Raw genomic sequence first — 23,716 nt, 5'->3', positions numbered from 1 at the left:
TCCCCCCATGATTCTTTAGTCTTTCAAAGTAAAATTTTTAATTTTTTTCTTATTCTATTTTTAAACATTTATCCTCTTTCCTATTTTAATGTTTTTAAACTATTTTACCTTGTCAATACCTTTTTAAAAAATCTTTTAAAATTTTCATTGATATATTCCTATTCCATCCCTTCATTATATTTAAACTTATTTTTTATATGCATACAGGTTTTTTTTCTTTAAGATTTTGGGATTAGTTTCTTCTAACAAATCAAAATATACCCTAAATCTAGCACATGGCTTTATTCTAGTTTCAGCCTGATCACATTTTTTCCTCTTTTTTCAGTCAACTTCTTATCAATTCCTCTTTTAGAATCTTTTTAAATTTTCATCATTACAGCCATATTCCATCCCTTTATTGTGTTTACCCTTATTTTTGTATATATGTAAATTTTCCTTTCTTTAAAATTTTGGGACACAGTTTCTTCTAACAGACCAAAATACACATAAAATCAAGTGTGTGGCTCTGTTCTATTCACCAGTCTAAAATATACATTATTTATATATATATACACACACATACTGCTTTGGAGGATAGGAATGAATATAGATATATATAATATATACTTATTATATATTATATATAAGTATATACTTATATATTATAATAATGGTTTAATAATATATACTTATTATATATTATATATAAGTATATACTTATACTTATTATATATTATATATATCTATATATGTCTTTATATGTAATATATTTATATATATATATATATATATATATATATATATATGTACTTTTCCCTTTTCTCCCCCTTTGGTTTCCCTCCAGTTTCCAGTCTCTTCCAATTTGGTTAGTGTCTATTTTTCTGCGGTCATTGCTATCCTTTTAGTATTTTATCCTTTTTAGTATTTTGTTCTCTCATCATCTATTCTTATCTGGATAAAATGACAAGGTGCATAAACTTACCTCAAAATAAACCAAAAAACAAAAATAACAGACAGTACTGATGGCTAGACACCTAATCAATATGGACATTAGTAAGATGTCAGAACTAGAGTTCAGAATGATGATTATCAAGGTGCTAGATGGGCTCGGAAAAAGCATGGAAAATACTAGAGAATCCCTTTCTGGAGAAATAAACGGACTAAAATCTAACGAAGTTAAAATTTAAAAAAAGCTAGTGATGAGATGCAATAAAAAATGGAGGCTCTTACTGCTAGGATAAATGAAGCAGAAGAGAGAATTAGTGATATACAAGACCAAATGATGGAGAATAAAGAAGCTGAGAAAAAAAGAGGCAAACAACTACTGGACTACTAAGGGGAGAATTTGAAAGATAAGTGATACCCTAAGAATAGGGTATTATTGAAATAGGGTATTATGAAACAATATTAGAATAATTGGGATCCCAGAAGAAGAAGAGAGAGAGGGGGGCAGAAGGTATATTGGAGCAAATCATAGCAGAGAATTACCTAATTTGGCAAAGGGAACAAGCTTCAAAATTGAGGAGGCACAGAGAACTCCCGTCAAAATCAATAAAAATAGACATCTCCAGATTTAAAGTGGGGGGCTGGAAAACAGTTTACCATGCTAATGGACATCAAAAGAAAGCTGGCGTGGCAATCCTTATATCAGATAAATTAGATTTTAAGCCAAAGACTATAATAAAAGATGAAGGAGGACACTACATCATACTTAAAGGGTCTGTCCAACATGAAGGTCTAACAATTTTAAATATCTATGCCCCTAACAATGGGAGGAGGAGCCAATTATATAAACCAATTAATAACAAAATAAAAAAAACACATCAACAATAATATAATAATAGTAGGGGACTTTAACACTTCACTCACTGAAATGGACAGATCATCTAAGCAAAGATCAACAAGGAAATAAAGGCTTTAAATGACACACTGGACCAGATGGACCAGATGGACATCACAGATATATTCAGAACATTCCATTCCAAAGCAACAGAATACACCTTCTTCTCTAGTGCACATGGAACATTGTCTAGAATCGATCACTTCCTGGGTCACAAATCAGGTCTCAACTGGTACCGAAAGATTGGGCTCATTCCTGCACATTTTCAGACCATAATGCTTTGAAACTAGAATTCAACCACAAGAGGAAAGTTGGAAAGAACTCAAATACATGGAGGCTAAACAGCATCCTAATAAAGAATGGATGGGTCAACCATCCATTGAAAAAGAATTGAAAAAAGAATTGAAGAATTGAAAAAATTCATGGAAACAAATGAAAATGAAAACACAACTGTTCAAAATCTGTGGGACACAGCAAAGTCATCCTGAGAGGAAAGTATATAGAAATACAAGCCTTTCTCAAGAAACAAGAAAGGTCTTAAATACACAATCTAACCCTACACCTAAAGGAGCTAGAGAAAGAACAGCAAAGAAAGCTTAAACCCAGCAGGAGAAGAGAAGTAATAAAGACCACAGCAGACATCAATGAAATAGAAACCAAAAAAGCTAGTAGAACAAATCAACAAAACTAGGGGTTGCTTCTTTGAAAGAATTAATAAGACTGATAAACCCCTGGCCAGACTTATCAAAAAGGAAAGAGAAAGGACCCAAATTAATAAAATCATGAATGAAAGAGGAGAGATCATAACCAACACCAAAGAAATGCAAACAATTGTAAGAACATATTATGAGCAACTATACAGCAGCAAATCTGACAATCTGGAAGAAATGGATGCATTCCTGGAGACATATAAACTACCAAAACTGAACCAGGAAGAAACAGAAAACCTGAACAGACCCATAACCAGTAAGGAGATTGAAACAGTCATCAAAAATTTCCCAGGGATGCCAGGGTGGCTCAGTTGGTTGGACGACTGCCTTCGGCTCAGGTCATGATCCCGGAGTTCTAGGATTGAGTCCTGCATTATGGCTCCCAGCTCCGCGGGGAGTCTGCTTCTCTCTCTGACCTTCTCCTCGCTCATGCTCTCTCTCACTCTCTCTCTCTCAAATAAATAAGTAAAATCTTTTTTAAAAAAAGGGGGGGGGGCGCCTGGGTGGCTCAGTGTGTTAAGCCACTGCCCTCGGCTCAGGTCATGATCTCAGGGTCCTGGGATCGAGTCCCACATCAGGCTCTCTGCTCAGCAGGGAGCCTGCTTCCCTTCCTCTCTCTCTCTGCCTGCCTCTCTGCCTACTAGTGATCTCTCTCTGTCAAATAAATAAATAAAATCTTAAAAAAAAAAAAAAAATCTCCCAAAAAACAAGAGCCTAGGGCCAGACAGCTTCCAAGGGGAATTCTACCAAACATTTAAAGAAGAATGAATACATATTTTCCTGAAACTGTTCCAAAAAATAGAAATGGAAGGAAAACTTCCAAACTCATTGTATGAGGCCAGCATTACCTTGATCCCCAAACCAGACAAAGACCCCATCCAAAAGCAGAATTACAGACCAATATCCTTGATGAACACAGATGCGAAAATTCTCACCAAAATACTAGCCAACAGGATCCAACAGTACATTAAAAGGATTAATCCCCATGACCAAGTGGGATTTATTCCTGGGCTGCAAGTTTGGTTCAACATCTGCAAATCAATCAATGTGATACAATATGTTAATAAAAGAAAGAACAAGAAACATATACTCTCGATGGATGCTAAAAAAGGCATTTGGCAAAGTGTAGCATTCTTTCTTGATCAAAACTCTTGGGGCGCCTGGGTGGCTCAGTGGGTTAGGCCGCTGCCTTCAGCTCAGGTCATGATCTCAGGGTCCTGGGATCGAGTCCCACATCGGGCTCTCTGCTCAGCGGGGAGCCTGCTTCCTCCTCTCTCTCTGCCTGCCTCTCTGCCTGCTTGTGATCTCTCTCTGTCAAATAAATAAATAAAATCTAAAAAAAAAAAAAAACTCTTCACAGTGTAGGGATAGAGGGTACATATCTCAATATCATTAAAGCCATCTATAAAAAACACACAGCGAATATCATTTTCAATAGAGAAAAACTGCGAGCTTTTCTGCTAAGGTCAGGAACATGGCAGGGCTGTCCACTATTACCACTGCTACTCAACATAGTATTAGAAGTCCTAGCCTCAGCAATCAGACAGCAAAAAGAAATTAAAGGCATCTGAATCGGCAAAAAAGAAGTCAAACTCTCACTCTTTGCAGATGATATTACACTTTCTGTAGAAAACCCAAACGACTCCACTCCAAAACTGCTGGAAGTTATAGAGAAATACAGTAAAGTGTAAGGATATAAAATCGATGCACAGAAATCAGTTGCATTTCTATATACCAACAGCAAGACAGAAGAAAGAGAAGTTAAGGAGTTGGTCCCATTTACAATTGCACCCAAAACCACAAGATACCTAGGAATAAACCTAACTGAAGAGGCAAAGAATCTGTACTCAGAAAATTATACAGTACTCATGAATGAAATTGAGGATGACACAAAGAAATGGAAAAACATTCTACGCCCATGGGTTGGAAGAACAAATATTGTGAAAATGTCTATGCTGCTTAAAGCAATTTACATATTTAATGCAATCCCTAACAAAATACCATCAATTCTTTTCAAGGCAATGGAACAAATAATCCTAAAATTTATATGGAACCAGAAAATTGACCCCAAATAGCCAGAGGAATGTTGAAATAGAAAACCAAAATTGGTGGCATCACAATTCCAGACTTCAATCTCTACTACAAAGCTATCATCATCCAGACAGTATGGTACTGGCACAAAAACAGACATATATGTCAATGGAACAGAATAGAGAGCCCAGAAATGGACCCTCAACTTTATGGTTAACGAATCTTTGACAAAGCAGGGAAGAATGTCCAATGCAAAAAAGACAGTTTCTTCAACAAATGGTGTTGGGAAAATTGGACAGCACATGCAGAAGAATAAAACTCGACCATTTCCTTACACCACACAAAAATAGACTCAAATTGGATGAAGGACCTCAATGTGAGACAGGAATCCATCAAAATCCTTGAGGAGAACACAAGCAGCAACCTCTTTGACCTCAGCCGCAGCAACCTCTTCCTAGAAACATCACCAAAGGCAAGGGAAGCAAGGGAAAAAATGAACTGTTGGGACTTCAAGATCAAAAGCTTTTTCACAGCAAAGGAAACAGTCATTAAGACCGGAAGACAACCCACAGAATGGGAGAAGATATTTGTAAATGATGTATCAGATAAAGGGCTAGTTTCCAAAATCTATAAAGAACTTATCAAGCTCAACACCCAAAGAACAGATAATCCAATAAAGTAATGGGCAGAAGACATGAACAGACTTTTCTACAAAGAAGACATCCAAATGGCCAACACACATATGTAAAAGTGCTCAACATTTCTTGGCAACACGGAAATACAAATTAAAACAACAGTGAGGTGCCACTTCACACCAATCAGAATGGCACAATTAACAAGTCAGGAAATGATAGGTGTTGGCAAAGATGCAGAAATAGGGGAGTCCTCCTACACTCTTGGTGGGAATCCAAGCTGGTGTAGCCACTCTGGAAAACAGTATGGAGGTTCCTCAAAAAGTTGAAAATAGAGCTATCCTATGACCCAGCAATTGCACTACTAGGTACTTATCCTAAAGATACAAATGTAGTGATCAAAGTGGCACATGCACCCAAATGTTTATAGAAGCAATGTCCACAATAGCCAAACTATGAAAAGAACCTAGAAGTCCATCAACAGATGAATGGATAAAGAAGATATAATGGAATACTATGCAGCCACCAAAAACCTGAAACCTTGCCATTTGCAATGACATGGATGGAACTAAAAGGTATTATGCTAAATCAAATAAGTCAATCAGAGAAAGACAATTATCATATAATCTCTGATATGAGGAATTTGAGACGTAGGGCAGGGGGTCATGGCGGGTAGGGAGGGAAAAAATGAAACAAGATAGGACCGTGGAGAGATACAAATCATAAGAGATGCTTAATCTCAGGAAACAAACTGAGGGTTGCTGTGGGTGTTGGGGGAGGGATAGGATAGCTGGGTTATTAACTTTGGGGGAGGGTATTGCTATGGTGCTGCTGTGAATTGTGTAAGTCTAAGAATTCTCAGACCTGTACCCCTGAAGCAAATAATTCATTATATGGTAAAAATAGCAGTAATAAAACTCTTAAAACACAGGGGGGAAGCTTTTAAGACATTGAATTTGGCAATGATTTCTTGAATGTGACACTAAAGTCAGAGACAACATAAGGAAAAATAAGTGGGACTACATCAAAGGACACAATCAACAGAGTAAGAAGGCAACCCAAAGAATGGGATAAAATATTTGCAAGTTATATAACTGATAAGGGGTTAAGATGGAGAATATACAAAGAATGCCTACAACTCAAAAACAGACAAACAACACAATTAAAAATAGGCAGAGGACTGGAAAGAAGAGATTTCTCTAAGGAAGATATGCAAATGCCCAATAAGCACATGAGAAGATGCTCAGCATCTTTGATCATTAGGGAAATGCCAATCAAAACTACAATGAGATAACACTTCATATCCATTAGGATGCTACTATTAGAAAAAAAAAGATGACAAGCGTTGGCAAGGATATGGAAACATTGCAACTCTGCACTGTTAGTGGAAATGCAAAGTGGTGCTACCACCAATGAAAACACTATTGCAGTTTCTCAAAAAAATCCAAAATAGGGGGTGCCTGGGTGGCTCAGTTGGTTAAGTGGCTGCCTTCGGCTCGGGTCATGATCCCAGGGTCCTGGGATCAAGCCCCGCATTGGGCTCCCTGCTCAGCAGGGAGTCTGCTTCTCCCTCTCCCTCTGCCTGCTGTTCTGCCCACTTGTACTCTCTCTCTTTCTCTGTCAAATAAATAAATAAAATCTTAAAAAGATCTATTTTAAAAAATTCAAAATAGAATTACCATATGATCTAGCATTTTCACTTCTGGGTATATACCCCAAAGAACTCAAAGCAGAGAATCAAAGAACTACCTGTACACCCATGTTCATAGCAACATTATTCACAAGAGTCAAAAGGTGATAGCAACGTGTCCATGGAGAGATGAACTGATAAACAAAATATAACAAATGCTTATACAATGGAATATAACTCAGCCTTAAAAAAGGAAGGAAATCCTGACACATGCTCCAACATGGATGAACCTTCAGGAAATAAGGTAAGTGAAGTAAGCAAGTCACAAAAGGACAAATACTGTAGGATTCCACACATAGGAGGTACCGAGGGTAGTCAAATTCATAGAGACAGAAAGTAGGATGGTGGTTGCAAAGGGCTAGGGGTGGGGAGGGAAAAATGGACAGCTATCTAATCGGCACAGTGTTTCAGTTTTACATAACAGAAAGAGTCCTGGAGATGGAGGGCGATGGGTCGAGATGGATGGAGATAGATGGAGATAGATGGTGGTGATGTGGCAGAGCACCCTCAATGTACTTAATGCCACTGAGCTGTATGCTTAAAAATGGTGATATGGTCAACTGTCTGTTATGTGCCTCTTACCACAATTTGAAAAATTATCCAAGTATGCTCAACAGAAAAGTAATTCAAGAGGCAGAGGTTAAACAAAAGATCAACATAAAGTATTTCTGCCCAAGTGCGAAAAAAAATGTTTTTTATTAAAAAGCATTAAAAAATTTTTTGAAAATTTACAATATGGCACAAGAAACAAGTGTTCAATTTTAGAAAATTTAAAAACATAGGCAAACAAAATAAGACAATACATAAAAGATCTGTGGTTTGCCATCCAAAGGTAACTGCGGCTAACTTTTTTGTATGTCTCCTTTACATATGATGTGTGTGTGTGTATAAAATATACCAATGAGAGTTGTTATGTGTGTACAGATGCAGCTGAACAGACAATGGGGAGTCCTTTCTGTCCTGCAAATGAAAGCTACTTAATCTCCCAACATTTTATGAACATTTTAAAAAATTAATTTATTTGAGAGAGAGATAGAGTGTGAGAGAGAACATAAGAGTGGGTGGGTTGGGGTAAAAGGGAGAAGTAGACTCCCTGCTGAGCAAGGAGCCTAATGTCGGGCTCAATCCCAGGACCATGAGATCACAACCTGAGCTGAAGGCAGACACTTCACCGACTGAGCCACCCAGGCGCCCCTGAACATTTTAAAACAAATAAGAAGTTGAAATAATTTCATAGTGACCACCATATATCCACCACCTAATTCTTCCATTAACATTTTATTATGCTTATTTTTTCACATATATATCTATTCTCTCCATCCATCGATCTTCCTTATTTTGAATGTTGCAGATGCCAACTTCTATCCTATTACCTCCAAATACTTCTTTGTGCATATTGTTGTTTTGACATATAATTTATATACAATGAAATGCACAAATCTTAAGTGTGCATTCACTGAGAATTGACAAATACATATAGCCATTTAATCCAGACTTATCAAGCTATAGTCCATGACCATCACTCGAGAAAGTTCCCTCCTACCCTTTCTCAGCCACCACTGCCCTCACTCCCCAAAGGCAACTCATGCTCGGATTTCTTTCCACCATAGGTTAGTTTTATCTGTTGCAGAATTTCATGCAAGTGGAATCAGGCTTCTACACAATATAAGTAATATGTCTTATTCAAGAGCTCAGATAGAGGGGATGAGGGACAATTTAATTCCTTCTGGTCTCCAGTGAAGGTGGGACACCCATTTGATGCTGCTGCCATTCCTGCTGGCTACTTAATGTAGCAGCTAGCTGTGCGCAGGACTTACCACAGTCTATGAGATGGATGACTGTGCCAGGCCACCATTCACTGGGGTCAGAGGAAAATGGAAATCATGGGTTAGGTATTTATAAATGAAGTGTGGGAAATAGCAGCTGCCCAATTCTACTGGAGAACATCTATGGAGTAGTCATAATGGCCTTGTGCAGTGATTTTATCATTAATTATACAGTATAAATCTACAACCATTTATTTTATTATTTGGCAATACTTTAATTTTGCAATAAATTCTTTTTTAAAGATTTTATTTATTTGAGAGAAAGAGTATGTATGTGTGTGAGACAGAGAGAGCATGAGCAGGGGGAGGAGCAAAGGAAGAGGGAGAAGCAGACTCCCCACTGAGCAGGGAGCCTGATGTGGGACTTGATCCCAGGACTCTGGGATCATGACCTGAGCCGAAGGCAGATGCTTAATGGACTGAGCCATCCAGGTGCCCCTGCAATAAATTCTTCAGGTAACAAGAAGTAATACATTTTTAACTAAAATTAAAGTGTATATTTAGTGAAAGATTAAATACTAAAATTCTGGGTCTCAAGATAATTGATGATGATAAGGTGCACAAAATACGTTTGGCATCTACCCTCCATGAAGTGTCACAGCGAAATCACCAACCACTTGGAAATGGGAAGATACAACCGCTGCTGAAGCCCCAGCTACTACATAATCCTAAGTGGGATTTAAAGGAGAATGTGCCCATGTGGAGAGATAAAAGGCTACTCCTCATCTACACTGCATGTGCAACAACATAGGCTGAGATGTGCCCACTGCTCTGGGCAGGGGTAGGAATTTGAACTTCAGTTGTGATTTTCATGGGCTGAGAGTCAAATCAAAGCCCAGACTACTGTGTTGCACTGAACTTGGAAGGAAGCATAAGTTAAGATATGCCCTGCATTGAACAAAAGCTGCTGGAATCTGGAAGACTCCTCCTAAACAAGGATTGCCTTTGAGGTTCACTCCAAAGACCGAACAACCACTGGGCACAGCCGGTCTCATAATTTTGAGTATGTAAAGCGCTGCGATTCCAGTCCATGGGGACTAATGCAATTTGTGAAAACAGTACACCCACAATTGGCAAGGAGTTCAAAACTTAACAAGATCCCGGGGCGCCTGGGTGGCTCAGTGGGTTAAGCCTGTCTTCAGCTCAGGTCATGATCCCAGGGTCCTGGGATCGAACCCCACATCGGGCTCTCTGCTCAGCGGGGAGCCTGCTTCCTCCTCTCTCTCTCTCTGCCTGCTTGTGATCTTTCTCTCTGTTAAATAAATAAAATTAAAAAAAAAAAAACTTAACAAGATTTCTTTTCTACTAGATGCATTGTTGGCTAATTGCTCTCAGCCGTTACCTGGAAGAGACACACGGGAAGAAGCCTGTGGAGGCGCACAGAGAACCAGGTGATTTAATTTTTTCTCACATTTCTCTTTCCTTGGTAGTTAATTAGCCAAAACTCTTTTCTCTACCTCATCTCTTTGTTGAGGTCGTATCAGCAAATATCTGGTCCAATTTGTGCAAAACTACCTGATTAATTCATAATGCAGAAGAGCTTATCAGCTTGCTTCTATCTACTGTTGCCCAAGAATGATTAGCAATGAAGTATTTCAAACATACAGAAGAATAGGTCAATAAAATCACCTAGGTTTAACAGATGTTAATACTCCACTATACATGCTTATTGTAATATTTTTAACAAAGCTCTTCAGTCATTACTGCCCTATTACAAGAATGTTTGGCCTTTTGCGATAACATGTCGTATGAACACATCCTTATGTGAAAGTCAGTCAGATTTCTCTGAAGTACTTGCCTCGCTGTCAGCCCCGTGGTCTTTGCTGTTCCAGTATGGCCCCCTCTCATCTCAGGGATGAGACCAGGTGGTATAGTGGTTGCAGCGTGGCTTTAGGGCCACACAGATCTGATTCCCAATCCCGGCAACCAGATTTCCAATAGGGTGGGCAGATGTCTGTACCTAGTTTCACATTTACAAGATGGAACTAATACTACCTATGTTGTAGAGATGCTGTGAGATGATGTTGGTAAAGCATGGGAAGAGTACCTAGAACAGGGTAAGTGGCTGTTACCAGCTTGTGTATCTGTTGTATGTGCCAAGCAGCCCCATTCTTCTTGGGTCCATCTCTAACTGAGGTGGTATTTACCAGGAACCAGCCAACCACCATCCAGATAATTAACAACTTCTTATTTGTGGACTAATGGACACCAGCTTTCCACATGAGCCTGGATTTAGCCAGTAAAATGGCGGTCCCTTTTTTTCCTTTTCCTTTTTCCTTTTTTTTTTTTTTTTTTTTTTAGCAGTTGGAGGTGACTTTGCCCCAATGGTATGACCTCAAAAATATGATGGAATTTTTAAAAAGATTTTATTTATTTATTTATTTATTTGACAGACAGAGATCACAAGTAGGCAGAGAGACAGGCAGAGAGAGAGAGGAGGAAGCCCGCTCCTCACCGGGCAGAGCGCTCGACATGGGGCTCGATCTCAGGACCCTGGGATCATGTCCTGAGCTGAAGGAAGAGGCTTTAATCCAGTGAGCCCGGGCATTATTTATTTCTGTGAGCATCTTCTAATCTTGTCCTTAGTGTATCTATTATTTGTCATTAAAGCAAAATGGCTTTAAAAGACTACATAGTTTGGGTGCTGGGTGGCTCAGCTGGTTAAGCGACAGCCTTCAGCTCAGGTTATGATCTTGGAGTCCTAGGATCAAGTCCTGCAACCGGTTCTCTGCTTAGCAGGGAGTCTGCTTCTCCCTCTGACCCTCCCCCCTCTCATGTTCTTTCTCTCTCTCTCATTCTCTCTCTCAAGTAAATAAAGTCTTTAAGAAAATAAAAGACTACATTGTTTAACATAGTGGTTCTCAACCAAAGCTGAGCCTCAAAATCATCAGGTTTTTTTTTGTTTTAAATTGTTCTATCTATCTATCTACTCCAAGGTCCCCACCTAAAACATACTGGGAGTCTCTGAGAATGAAATCTTCATCTCCTGGATGAAGTGGAAGGGATTAATGTTCCACCCAGGTGAGGATGTTATAAACCCAGGGTTGAGAATCACACTGGGTTAACTACTTGAAGTGGTACCTATTTAAAGGGTAACTGAAAATTTTGGAATAAATCAGGAATTAAAAAAAAATTTTGCAAGCAAGATGCTGCTATTCCAAGTCTTCTGTTGCAAATGACATCTTCCACAGGAACGAAGCATAACACATGGTCCATCCAAGAACAATGTAAATCAAAACACATGTCCACAGCTGGAGCAAAAGTCTTAGGACCGTCTGACTGGATTCCATTGGAATGAGTCTGCGTGACACCATGTCAAAGTAATTGTGCACAATTCCCCTAAAGAAAGCTACATGAAGGATAGCCAAAGCACAAAAAAGTTGGATTTAACTCAATTAAAAAAAAAGGATAATGCACACACTATCTTTTGCAAACAAAAGCACATCAAATGTCAGAAAGTGATATAAGACCACATCATTTTCCAGACTTATATTGACCAGTGCTTCCAATAGTCACCTTTCCTCCCTCCTTCCCTTATTCCAAATAGCTGTCTGCTCTCTCAGGTAATTGGGCAGAGAAGTGCATCTAAAGATGGAGGCCATTAGGAAATCAGGCTTTCCTTTATTTATTAGTTTCCATGGCAAAAACAAAATAAAAGACAATTGTGTTTCAAAGCAACAACAGTAAAAGAAGCAACATCTCGCTCAGGCAGACAAACGTCAGAGGGAAAGTAAAAGCTACACTATTCTCCATGCCTTTCCTCAAACCAAGGGGCATGATTTCTAATGGCACTGGCCACAGGTAGACACTAAGTCCAGACACCGAGAAACTACTCCTGGAAGCTACTAATTTTTGTATTTTCCTTGGGGATTCTGTTGCTAAGCTTCTCTTTCATTTGACTCCCAGAAATCTCAGGGGCTTTCCAGGCCACCTAATTCAAAGTAATCAGGAACCAGAGTAGGGTCAGGATGCTGGCTAACTTCTTTCAACAAACAGGGACCTAGAATGCGGTCTACTGAGGTATTTCACAGCTCTATCCCTCAAGACACAGTCAGCAGGTAAAATGCCCCAGAAGATTGGGTTTTGTAGTACCCGAAGCAGGGAACTCCACGGCTAGATCCCTCTTCCTCTGAGCAGCCAAGGCCACCACATTCATTAGTAACACAGTGGTCTACTCCTGCACTGCAACCTCATTCTTATGGGTCCCCTGTGCCTCAAATTCAAGTGCCTAGTCCAGATCAACTGCAGCAGTTTGCTTTCCTTTTCTAATAAAGTCTCCAGTATCAAATTGTTAGTTTCCTCAACCACCCAACACAATGACAGTATTCTTCTTGATGAGCCTCCATGGTCCCCTGTTAGAAGAGTGCGATATCAGGCAAAGGTAAAATGGTGAAAGCAGTAGTTTCTAACCCTCCCCCCCTTTTTTTTAAAGGAAGGAAATTCCCTCAGTGGATAATCCACTTAGAGCAAAAAATGATTCTCACCCTTGGGCTTGCCCCTACATTCATTCATGTTGGTACTTTTTATTTAGGTTTTTATAGTAGGTAGGTTCCCCTCTGCCTAAAAACCCAAGGGAAAACACCCAATTCTTTAATTTACTCACTCCCCGCTGCTATGCTTTCTCAGGCTACTCATTTCCTTACCCAGCTTCATCTTCAGCTTCAAGAAGCTGGAGTTGGAGGAAAGGGGGAGGCAGGCCAATTAGAGGTTGTCCTGACCTCAGGGGGAGAGGACCCTGGTCATCAACACCAGGGCTGCCCTAGGCTATTTCAAAATGTCAGCAGGTTCAATTCCAGAAGAAAACACCATTTGCTTCCCAACAGGCTGGGGCTCAGTGAGGCATAAAGAATAAATTAAGTAAATTAACCGACAAAATTTGGCAATTGCCACTTCCTGAGAACTTGAGAAAGAAACGGTAAGAGGTATTCTCAACCTTCAGGGCCATGAGGAGACTGTCTTGATGTAGTAAAAATAAAGGAATGACGTAGTCTACAGATTTGGAGAGGTCTTCCTCTCTGGTCCTGGGGGTGCCCATGTCCCTGGCTCTAGGAGACTATCCAACCCGCAACACTGACAGCTCAGAAAAGGAGTGTTGCTCTTCCCCACTTACCACTTGGGGCTGTGGACTGCTTTTATTCTAGCGGTGATTTTAAATGCTTCTCTTCCTGCCATGGCTGTTGTACACAGTGACCCATCTCGATCTGTATATCCAGGTTTGATTACATGGAAATGAATTCTGAGCATCATCAAGGAGCCACAGATGGAGGAAGAGGCAGTAAAGGAGGGCCAGAATGCCTACTTTGGTTGACAAGGATAGTCATGATCTTGGGGTGGGCTGGGGGGATTTTGTGTAGACAATATGTGAGACAGGACCATAAAATAAAGGCACCCATGTCACTGGCTGGCTAGAGAAACCATCTTCACTACTGGGCCACCACACTGTATATGCTCATGAACCATACTGTATATGCACATGAACCACAGGTCTTTTTTTAAGCTCTTGCTGGCAAATCCACTTCTAGCTCCTCGTAGGCAGGCTTCCTTGGTCAATACTGAGCCATCAGTTATCTCCAAAGCAAAGTTCCCTGGCCCTCAAAGTACGGACCTATGACCACTTGCTATTTGTAATATTGCTCCCTGAAATCTGTCTCCTTCTAGCTCACAATGCTTGGATTTTGGCATTATATTCTTAAACTATTAAGTCCCCCACGTTATGGCCATTCAGAAAGTCTAAGCAGGCAAGACTAGTTCTTTTAGTAAATGGCCAAATTAGTCCATGGAAATCTGTTCCTTTCATTGCCTAGGACCTGTGGATAGCTAGTTCTTAGTCTCTCCCTAATAGCCATTTGACTTCAGGGAAAGACTTGCCTTTTCTCTGGATTTTAGTTTTCTCCTCTTAACAAATGAGAAGCTGGGTAGATAGTATCAGTCATATTTCCATCAGCTGTATATTCTATGCTTTGTAACCCTGAGATTGAAGATTGGAGAATTCACGCATTCCCAAAGAGCATAAAAAATAATAGTGCCTAACACACACTTTCCATGTATTAAGTCATTTAATTCTCTGTAGAATCCTATAAGAATTATGACTCCTCTATTTGTTGGGTGAGGAAAAGGCCTAAAGAGGTTGAGCAGCTTAAATTGTGTCATGAAGTAGCAGTACAATGGGGTACGAACTCAGTCTGGCTCTAAGATATGTTCTAGAAACCATGTCAGATACGGGGGAATAGGCAGATTTAAGGACCGATCTTTCTTGATGTTTCTGTCATTAGGTGGGAATCATAGTTATCTGCCAGTCGGTAGCAGTTACAAGGAGCCAAGAGCAGAGCTAGTCAGCATCCTCTCTGGCACCTGCTGGATTTTCCTGCATTATTTAGGGCACACATTACCATAGACAAACACAAGCACTTTGTGGCAGTGGTGTAAATTAGGATGATCCTACCAGTGAAAGCCTAGAATCATGAAGATAAAATGACCAGCTTGGGATCTCTGCCACCTACTGAACTGTCAGTGTACTGATGCCATTTGGGGTAGAAAATATTCAGAAGATCCTCGATGAAAAGGGAACACAAGAGACCAGGCAAAGAAAGCCACTCCAAAGACTAGTTCAGGGAAATAAATTGTGTGTCTAGGGGTCTGGAAACACAGCCACTCTGAGGTTCTGACTGCCCTATTCTGATGTCCTAGCTGTCCTCCTCAAAAGCAAGGAGCCTTAGCACCTTTCACAGAGGTCAACCCCAGTCCAGGGAGATCTTTGCACAGGAAAGACAACAGGCTCACTCATTTAAAAAATAGGTCCATTAAGAACCCCAAACTCAACAAGACTATCTACCAGGAGAGTTCTTGCCAGTTCACTATAGGTTAGTAATGAAAATTATAAGGCTGTCTTGATTCTAAACTCATTGCCAGTAGGAACCACGGTCTTGAATTGGGCCTCTTTTCAATGCTTATTTAAACATTGCTGAGTGTTGAGTGTTGAATGTTCTTTAGTTCTGTGCCCTTCAGGTCTTTTCCATCTTTAATCCTCTTGGAGCAGGGTGGGGCTGAGCTGGGAACTAGTGTAAGTCAGCTTGCAACCATCCTTGTGCAATCTAGCACATCCACAAGGTAACAATGCCTTTTGGGGGAAACCAATACAATGGTGCTGTTTGATACAGCTTCTGGCTGTTCATGGTCACTGATAGGTCTATGGCCAACTGGGAAAGAGTTCTATACATTTTTTTTTTTTTTAAAGATTCTATTTATTTATTTGACAGAGAGTGAGCACAAGTAGGCAGAGACACAGGTGGGGGTGGGGGGGTGGGAAGCAGGCTTCCCACTGAGCAGAGAGCTCGATGCAGGGCTCCATCCCAGGCCCCTGAGATCATGACCTGAGCCAAAGGCAGAGGCTTAACCCACTGAGCCACCCAGGCGCCCCAAGAGTTCTATACATTCATACTTTCTTTGACCTTATCTACCAAATGGCTATGTGGCATACACGCTATCATGCGGAGCGAAATCCCTTTCTTTCCCTGGAGCTAAAATCACACTATTATAAGAAGCTATGTATTCTTGCCGCCATGTCATGATTTACCTACTGTACTTTATAACCCAGAACTATGAATCATCCTTCCTAACTTTTCAGCTAAGAAAACATGTTCCTTTAGATACAATCTCTTCTTTATCTAGATTTGTTCTGAATCCTGATGCATTCTTACGGCATTATTTCTTACCCAAGGCAGCCCTCCCTCAGTGTTTGTTTAATGATAATTTTTATTTCAAGTTCTTCATGAGTAGTAGGCTTGTCCTTTCTCAAGGTTTTATATTCGTGGGACTCTCTGAGTCAGTTGTCCGATTTCTGGTATCTGTCAAGAACAGGCAAGGGGGTCATATTTCCTTGCCTCTCTTTCATGGGTCACTGAACAGTGCTAAAATTCTGAATTCCTTGGGAACAGAACTCAGAAGAGTTTCATTTATTCCTCCATTCTCTTATTCATTAGTTTTAATTTAATTTCTAAGCAATGGAACAGATCATTTATTCATTCCAACATGAGTTGAAGAATCATCACGTGTCTGGGGACACAGAGATGGCCGCTCTCAGGAAGCTCACAATATGGTGAACACAATCAGGTCATGATTAGAAAAGCAGTATGTGCTCCAAGGTCTGCAAGGCATTTATAGGTGTGCAGATCCCAGAAAATCCATTCAAAAGCCAAGAGGTGCTGCTTGACCTGAACTTTGAAGGACAAGTAGCAGTCCTTTTGGAAGAGTCCAAGCAATGGGTAGAATGATATGCAGCAGAGGGACAGAATTAAGGGACTGACAGGAGAGTCACAGCCAGAGCATGAAGGGCTTTGTCCTTTGGGCTAAGAAATTTGAACTTTATCTTAAAAAAGAGAAGGAACCATTAAAGGGGAGAGGCAACAGAACTGTAACATAGAATGGTATTTTGTATGAATGAGAGCTCTAAGTTCACAAAAGTTAGTAAGATTCTGTGTCCCCATGTACTTGATCTGACACTGCTCCTTGGCCCCTGGGATGGCATACAAAGCATGTGGAGACTAGTCCGGGCTCAGTGCCAGTTCATGGTGCCAGTCTGCCTCTCCAGGAGATTTACAACCATGACCTTCTTCCCACTCTGAGAGAGCTGTGCTTGTTCTGTCCTCGGCCCTGTACAGTGATCGTCTGGGAAGCCTTACTGGAACACGGCCTGTTTGCAGAAGGTCACGGAATAAGGAATCCAGACGGTGGACAGCAGTGCTAATGGCACTTGGGGACAGGAAGAGAATGTGTGTGCAGAGGCGGAGACAGTCAGCAAATACAGGGAGGCAGGGGGAAGAGGTGGGGAACATGGGGAAAGGGCCAGAAGGCCCACTGGTTCCCTTCCAGGAGAGTGGTGCTGCACGGAATATGAACCCATTTCCAAGTAGGAGAAGCTAAGGTTCAAAGAGAGAGAGCCTGAATTGTCTCAGCACAAAGGTGAGGCAGGAGCAAATGAACAAAACAAATCACATGGGTTTGCTTGCTTCTTTTGCCAATCTCTGTTCTCCGGACCCAAAGCCGTCTGCCTGTCACATCAGGTTAAACATTCTCCCTGGGAAATCATGCAGTTGCAGAGCTTAAGGAAGTCCACAAATGGAAATGTCATTACTTAATAAAAAAAAAAAAAAAAAAAAAAAAGAAAAGAAAAAAAAAATAAAAAAGGCCCAAGTCCTGCCCTAATCACCTCCTGTTGCTGTTCCTGTCTATAGCAGTCCGCGTGTGCTAATGCATTCCAGGCTCACGAGGGGCCTTGGAAAATGTTCAAGGGAACAACCGGATGCCTAATGATCCCTGGAAAATTCTTCTCACGTTTTTCTCTGGACACTGACTTTTTACATTTTCCTTGAGAAATTCTGGGTATGGCTAATGAACATAAACATGATGGGTGCGCAGAACTGTTTAATCTGGTTTCGTGAACACTGGCTCCCTGTCCACAGCCAGCCATGGCTTTTTTCCTCTCACTTATAAGCTTTATGATGGATTGATGATGGATTTAAAAGAAAAGTTGAAAACTTTCACTTGAGCTGAGGTTCCTCAATTTTCATTTGTAAGTTCATTGGCCAGGATGGGACAAGAGTGATTTCAAGATTGCGGGCCCCGTGACTCTCAGCGTAGCAAAGAAGAAAGTGTTTTGTGTTGTTACTATCCTCAAATATATCCTTTCTGCTCGGACGTCACCCCTAGTTCCTCTCCTTTGGGCCACATTTCCTATTTCACAGCTACAAAAAGACATGTTCTGGATACTGTCTTATGAAGGTTAAGTTTCCTATGTGTAATGCAATAGGTTCACGTCTACAAAACATACGTGAACAAGGGTTTTGGGAGCACCATTTAAAACTATGTGAAGGGTATTTTCTAGGGAACTTTCTGTGGATGTTTCCAAAAAACAAAAAGCCCTATGGAAAAATATCCATCTCTAATTCATGTGGATTTCAGGTTTTCATGGACTAATTTCAAAAAACTGAAGGAGGCCACCCATCTTTCTCCTTTATCAAGCAAGCTCCACATCGACACGAGAGCCAATCATGCTTGGCTGTTAAGCTTTGCTAAACAAAGATATTTGCAATGTGGAGTACTGAAACAGAAAACTTCCCCATGAGTCAGTAGCCAACCCCAGCAAAAGACCTCATGGTTCCAACTAACCAGCCCACAACCTTTCGTATCCAGTTCTGCTTTTTCAGTGGTTTCTACAGTCGAGTTTCTAGTTAGGAACTGAAAAACTGGTTTGGTTTCAACTTCCGTAGGATAGATAGTGGTGCTAGCCACGATACACTGGGAGATCCAGGATCTCAAACACGTGCATGCTTCCCCACCTGAGGCCCCCACTCTAACCTCTGCCCCACGGGGTTCCAAAGGGATATCACATATGAGCAGAGAAGGAGGCCAGGCAAGAAAGACATCTTGTTTGTGGGACTCCTGGCTCGAACCCTGGGCAGCTCACTTGGAGAACAAGCACTCTCACCAAAGGAATAGTTTCCAATTCTCCTTAAGCATCTTAATCACCTGGGGAGGTCTGGGTTTTGTGGTTTCAAGTCTCGCCCTGGACTGGTCTTCAGGGGTAGGGCCCTGGATTCTGTATTTTAAAAGGCATGTTGGTGTATGTCTCCCCTGTTCCCACCACCACAGGCATGAAGAAAAGACAGGCCAGAGTTGGAAGGTGGAAAGCCAGGGGTGTGGAAAAGCTGCCTTGTACCAGTTTGGGAGAGCTGACTGTTAAAAACAGCAGACTGTTTCAAAAAATTTTGCAAGCCCTTACTAAATATTAAATTATATAAGCTTAACTATTAAATAATTATCAAAACCAAAAATAATATCCACAGCTCATCACCTCCTACTCATTTCCTATTATCTATGTTCTTGAGGTTTTTCACATCTATTGTATCTGTACTAATGGTGGGAAATGCTACATAATGGTGCACAGCCACGTGCCTCTTCCCTGCTCTGCGTTCAATGACATCACATTGGTAGCTTGAGATCAGAGCATTTATATAACAGGCGAAAGCTAGATATCAAGGCTTGACTTATTGTTATGTCCAGGCTTAAGATGGAAAGTGTAAATAATGCAGATTAAACTTAAAGATATGTCACAGGTAGAGGGTGTCTGGGTAGCACAAAGTGACTGACTCTTGGTTTTGGCCTAGGATGTGATCTCAGGGTCGTGATATCGAGCTCCTGTCCCACCCGGTACTCAGCAGGGCATGTGCTTCAGATTCTCTCTTCCCCTCCCTCTACGCCTCCCACTCGTGCGCACTTCCTCTCTCTCTCTAAAATAAATCAATCTTAAAAAACAAATGTCACATCTATAGCTGGTATATTGTGAAGAGCACAAAATTTGAGGAAATATTCTTCCAGTATCTGAAAATGGTCCGATTTCAGTAAAGAAGTGACTCTCTTCTTCATTGACAAGTGAAATTCCAACATATGTCTGTTGTGCTTTCATCTTAGTCTTTCATGTAAAGGAAAATACCAACCAACACTCATGCTGGGAATCATACTTCTTCATCAATTGCAACCATAGTTTGGCTACAGATAAAAGAGTTCCATAAAATCAACGAATGCATTCTGTGAGAATCAATGAAGCGGACTGTGTATTCTATTATTATTTTTGAACTGTGTATTTTATTGCACTGTATTATTAATGTATTTATACACTATTGTATTTAACAGTACTACATATTCTATTTAATTTGTTAATTGTATATTTAATTATTTGTACCTTAGTAAAATTCATAATAGACTTACATTGGGTTGTATGTAACTATACGTTTTCTCCCAGAGAGCCATTGTTAAACATTTCCCAGTATACCACTGCCTAAGCCAAGAACAAAAACAGGTTGAACAGCTTCCTTGGCTTCTATCCTATAGGTCCACACCCTTATCTCAGCCGTTTAGTTTACCACCCTCTCATGTCAAGAAAAACACCAAGAACTGTACAAGAACACAAATCAAAAGGTAAAGCGATTTTCCTGAAGACTCAAAGCAGCTAATTTAATCTGCCTAATCCAACGCTTCCTAGGAAGGCTGCCTTCCAAGGAGGGACAGCTTTGGGTTTATCTGACTACACTTGCCACTGGAAAAAAACAAGCAGACACTTCTCCAATGAAGACATACAATTGGCTATCAGACACATGAAAAAATGTTCATCATCACTAGCCCTCAGGGAGATTCAAATTAAAACCACATTGAGATACCACCTTACACCAGTTAGAATGGCCAAAATTAACAAAACAGGAAACAACATGTTTTGGAGAGGATGTGGAGAAAGGGGAACCCTCTTACACTATTGGTGGGAATGCAAGTTGGTGCAGCCACTTTGGAGAACAGTGTGGAGATTCCTCAAGAAATTAAAAATAGAACTTCCCTATGACCCTGCAATTGCACTTCTGGGTATTGACCCCAAGGATACAGGTGTCGTGAAAAGAAGGGCCATCTGTACCCCAATGTTTATAGCAGCAATGGCCACAGTCGCCAAACTATGGAAAGAGCCACGATGCCCTTCAACGGACGAATGGATAAGGAAGATGTGGTCCATATACACTATGGAGTATTATGCCTCCATCAGAAAGGATGAATACCCAACTTTTGCAGCAACACGGACGGGACTGGAAGAGATTATGCTGAGTGAAATAAGTCAAGCAGAGAGTGTCAATTATCATATGGTTTCACTTATTTGTGGAGCGTAACAAATAGCATGGAGGACAAGGGGAGTTAGAGAGGAGAAGGTAGTTGAGGGAAATTGGAAGGGGAAGTGAACCATGAGGGACTATGGACTCCGAAAAACAATCTGAGGGTTTTAAAGGGGCGGGGGGTGGGAGGCTGGGGGAACCAGGTGGTGGATATTGGAGAAGGCACGGATTGCATGGAGCACTGGGTGTGGTGCAAAAACAATGAATACTGTTATGCTGAAAATAAATTTAAAAAATTAAAACAAAAAACAAGCAAGGAACCTAACAGATGGCAGTTTGGGCACTCTAGCCTAATAAGTATCTTCCCCCTTAAAGCCTTATCAGATGGTTCCTTGGGAGCAGAAGTAAGGGGACTACAAAGTCATCCAAGTAAGGAACAAGAGGAATTTGAATTTTCCCATCAACTATAATACACGTTTGGGGTACATAACAAAAGGATCAGTGAGGATTTCCACTTGTCATCAACCGGAGTACACAGGCACACCATGACTTCTTCCATATTTAAATTGTCATTGCTTGTGATATAAAAATGTCTTTCTAGGGGCCCCTGGGTGGTTCAGTTGGTTAGGTGGCTGCCTTCGGCTCAGGTCATGATCCTGGAGTCCCGGGATTGGGTACTGCATTGGGCTCCCTGCTTGGCGAGGAGTCTGCTTCTCCCGCTGACCTCTCTCCTCTCATGCTTTCTCAAATAAATAAAATCTTTAAAAAAATGAAAAAAATAAAAACGTTTTTCTAAACGTGAATTAAAACTCAATTACAAAACCAAGATGTACAGAAATTTTAAAAATTCTGTTACTTGGGGGCATCGGGGTGGCTCAGTCAGGTGAGCATCTGACTCTTGATTTCAGCTCAGGTCATGGATTGAACCTCGTGTCTGCCTCCACGTCAGACTCTGTGTTGGGCATGGAGTCTGCTTGAGATTCTCTCTTTTCTCTTCCCCCTCTCTCTGCCCCTCCCACCTTCATACATGCTCGCTCTCTCTCAAAAAAAAAAAAAAAAAAAAAAAAAGAATTCTGTTACTTGGTAGTTTTATAACTACCAACATATAGTACATCTTTAGTCTCAGATGTAGTGTTTAACAATTTATCAGTTGCTTCTGAACGTCTTGTATATGGTACTGCAGATGTAAATACAGAGACCTTTTTCGACCTTCAAACAGAAGAGGACTCTGCTACCAGATACATATCCATCCACCCGAAAGGGAGATTGGTCTCAGAACTCATCCTCTAGAGAGTATAATATTATGGGTGAGTCTTGCAGAATGTTAACATTTTTACTTCATCAGTATGTTCTTGAAACCTAGGCGCAGAACTGCTCCAACCAGATTCCCCAAGCCCTTAAAAAAAGGAATGTTTGTTGAAGGTCAGACCACACATTTGGGGATTGGGAGGAGGTAAGACGTGAGAAATCCAACCAGTCAAGAATCCTATAACATGTCAGCCTATGTTCTGAACTAACAGCCTTGAAAGCGATCATAAGCATGAGGGGTGCTGTGATAATACTTCAAACAAAAACATATCCAAGACACTTGCAAAACAATCTGGGAAAAATCAAGAGGTTTCTACTTACCTGATATCTGGCATCTTATCTGGTAACTGCATTGAAAGAACATGCACTTTCAAGTGCAAAGACATTTATTTATTTATTTATTTAAAAAAAAAAAAAAAGATTAAATAGTTCTTTTTCCTGTAACTTGTTATCTCAGAGAAAAACTGAAGAACTCTGGTTATCACTCAAAAACTTGCCCTGTAAATAAGAAGGGAGAGGTGTCTTCCTGTTTGACTAATTACTAATCCACATCAGCCACCACTCCTTCATGAATCAGAAGATTAAAGGAACACATCACTCATTAATATACAAATCTAGAGGGCACTAAACATCAGAGTACTGTGGCTTTAGCCAGACTCATTTGTATGATATTCCTGTAGGAGATGCTTCTGAGTTCAATAAGCTGTCTTCACTATTATCAATACAGAGGCATTTCTGCAACTCGTATCTTTGTCATGTGCTAAGCTCCAGAATTTCCCAATAGATGGTTTTGTGTGTTTTTTTTTTTTTTTTAAAAAAAAAAGAACTCTTTTGCAAATCTCTGGGGCCAGACTGCCTGCCTTGACTCCTATCATCACTTCTTGCTAGCTGTCTGCTCTCAGGCATGTTACCTAATGTGTCTTCTGTGAAGTACTGATAGGACCGATTCCTATCTCAGGCGGTTGTGAAGATTTAATGAGTTAATAATACTTTGCAAAGCATTTGGGAGAATGCATGGAACACATTAAGTCACCTATTTGAATCATATTATTA

This window comes from Mustela lutreola, chromosome 1, assembly GCF_030435805.1.
Source record: "Mustela lutreola isolate mMusLut2 chromosome 1, mMusLut2.pri, whole genome shotgun sequence".
Classification (NCBI taxonomy): domain Eukaryota; kingdom Metazoa; phylum Chordata; class Mammalia; order Carnivora; family Mustelidae; genus Mustela; species Mustela lutreola.
This window is presented reverse-complemented; position numbering follows the sequence as displayed.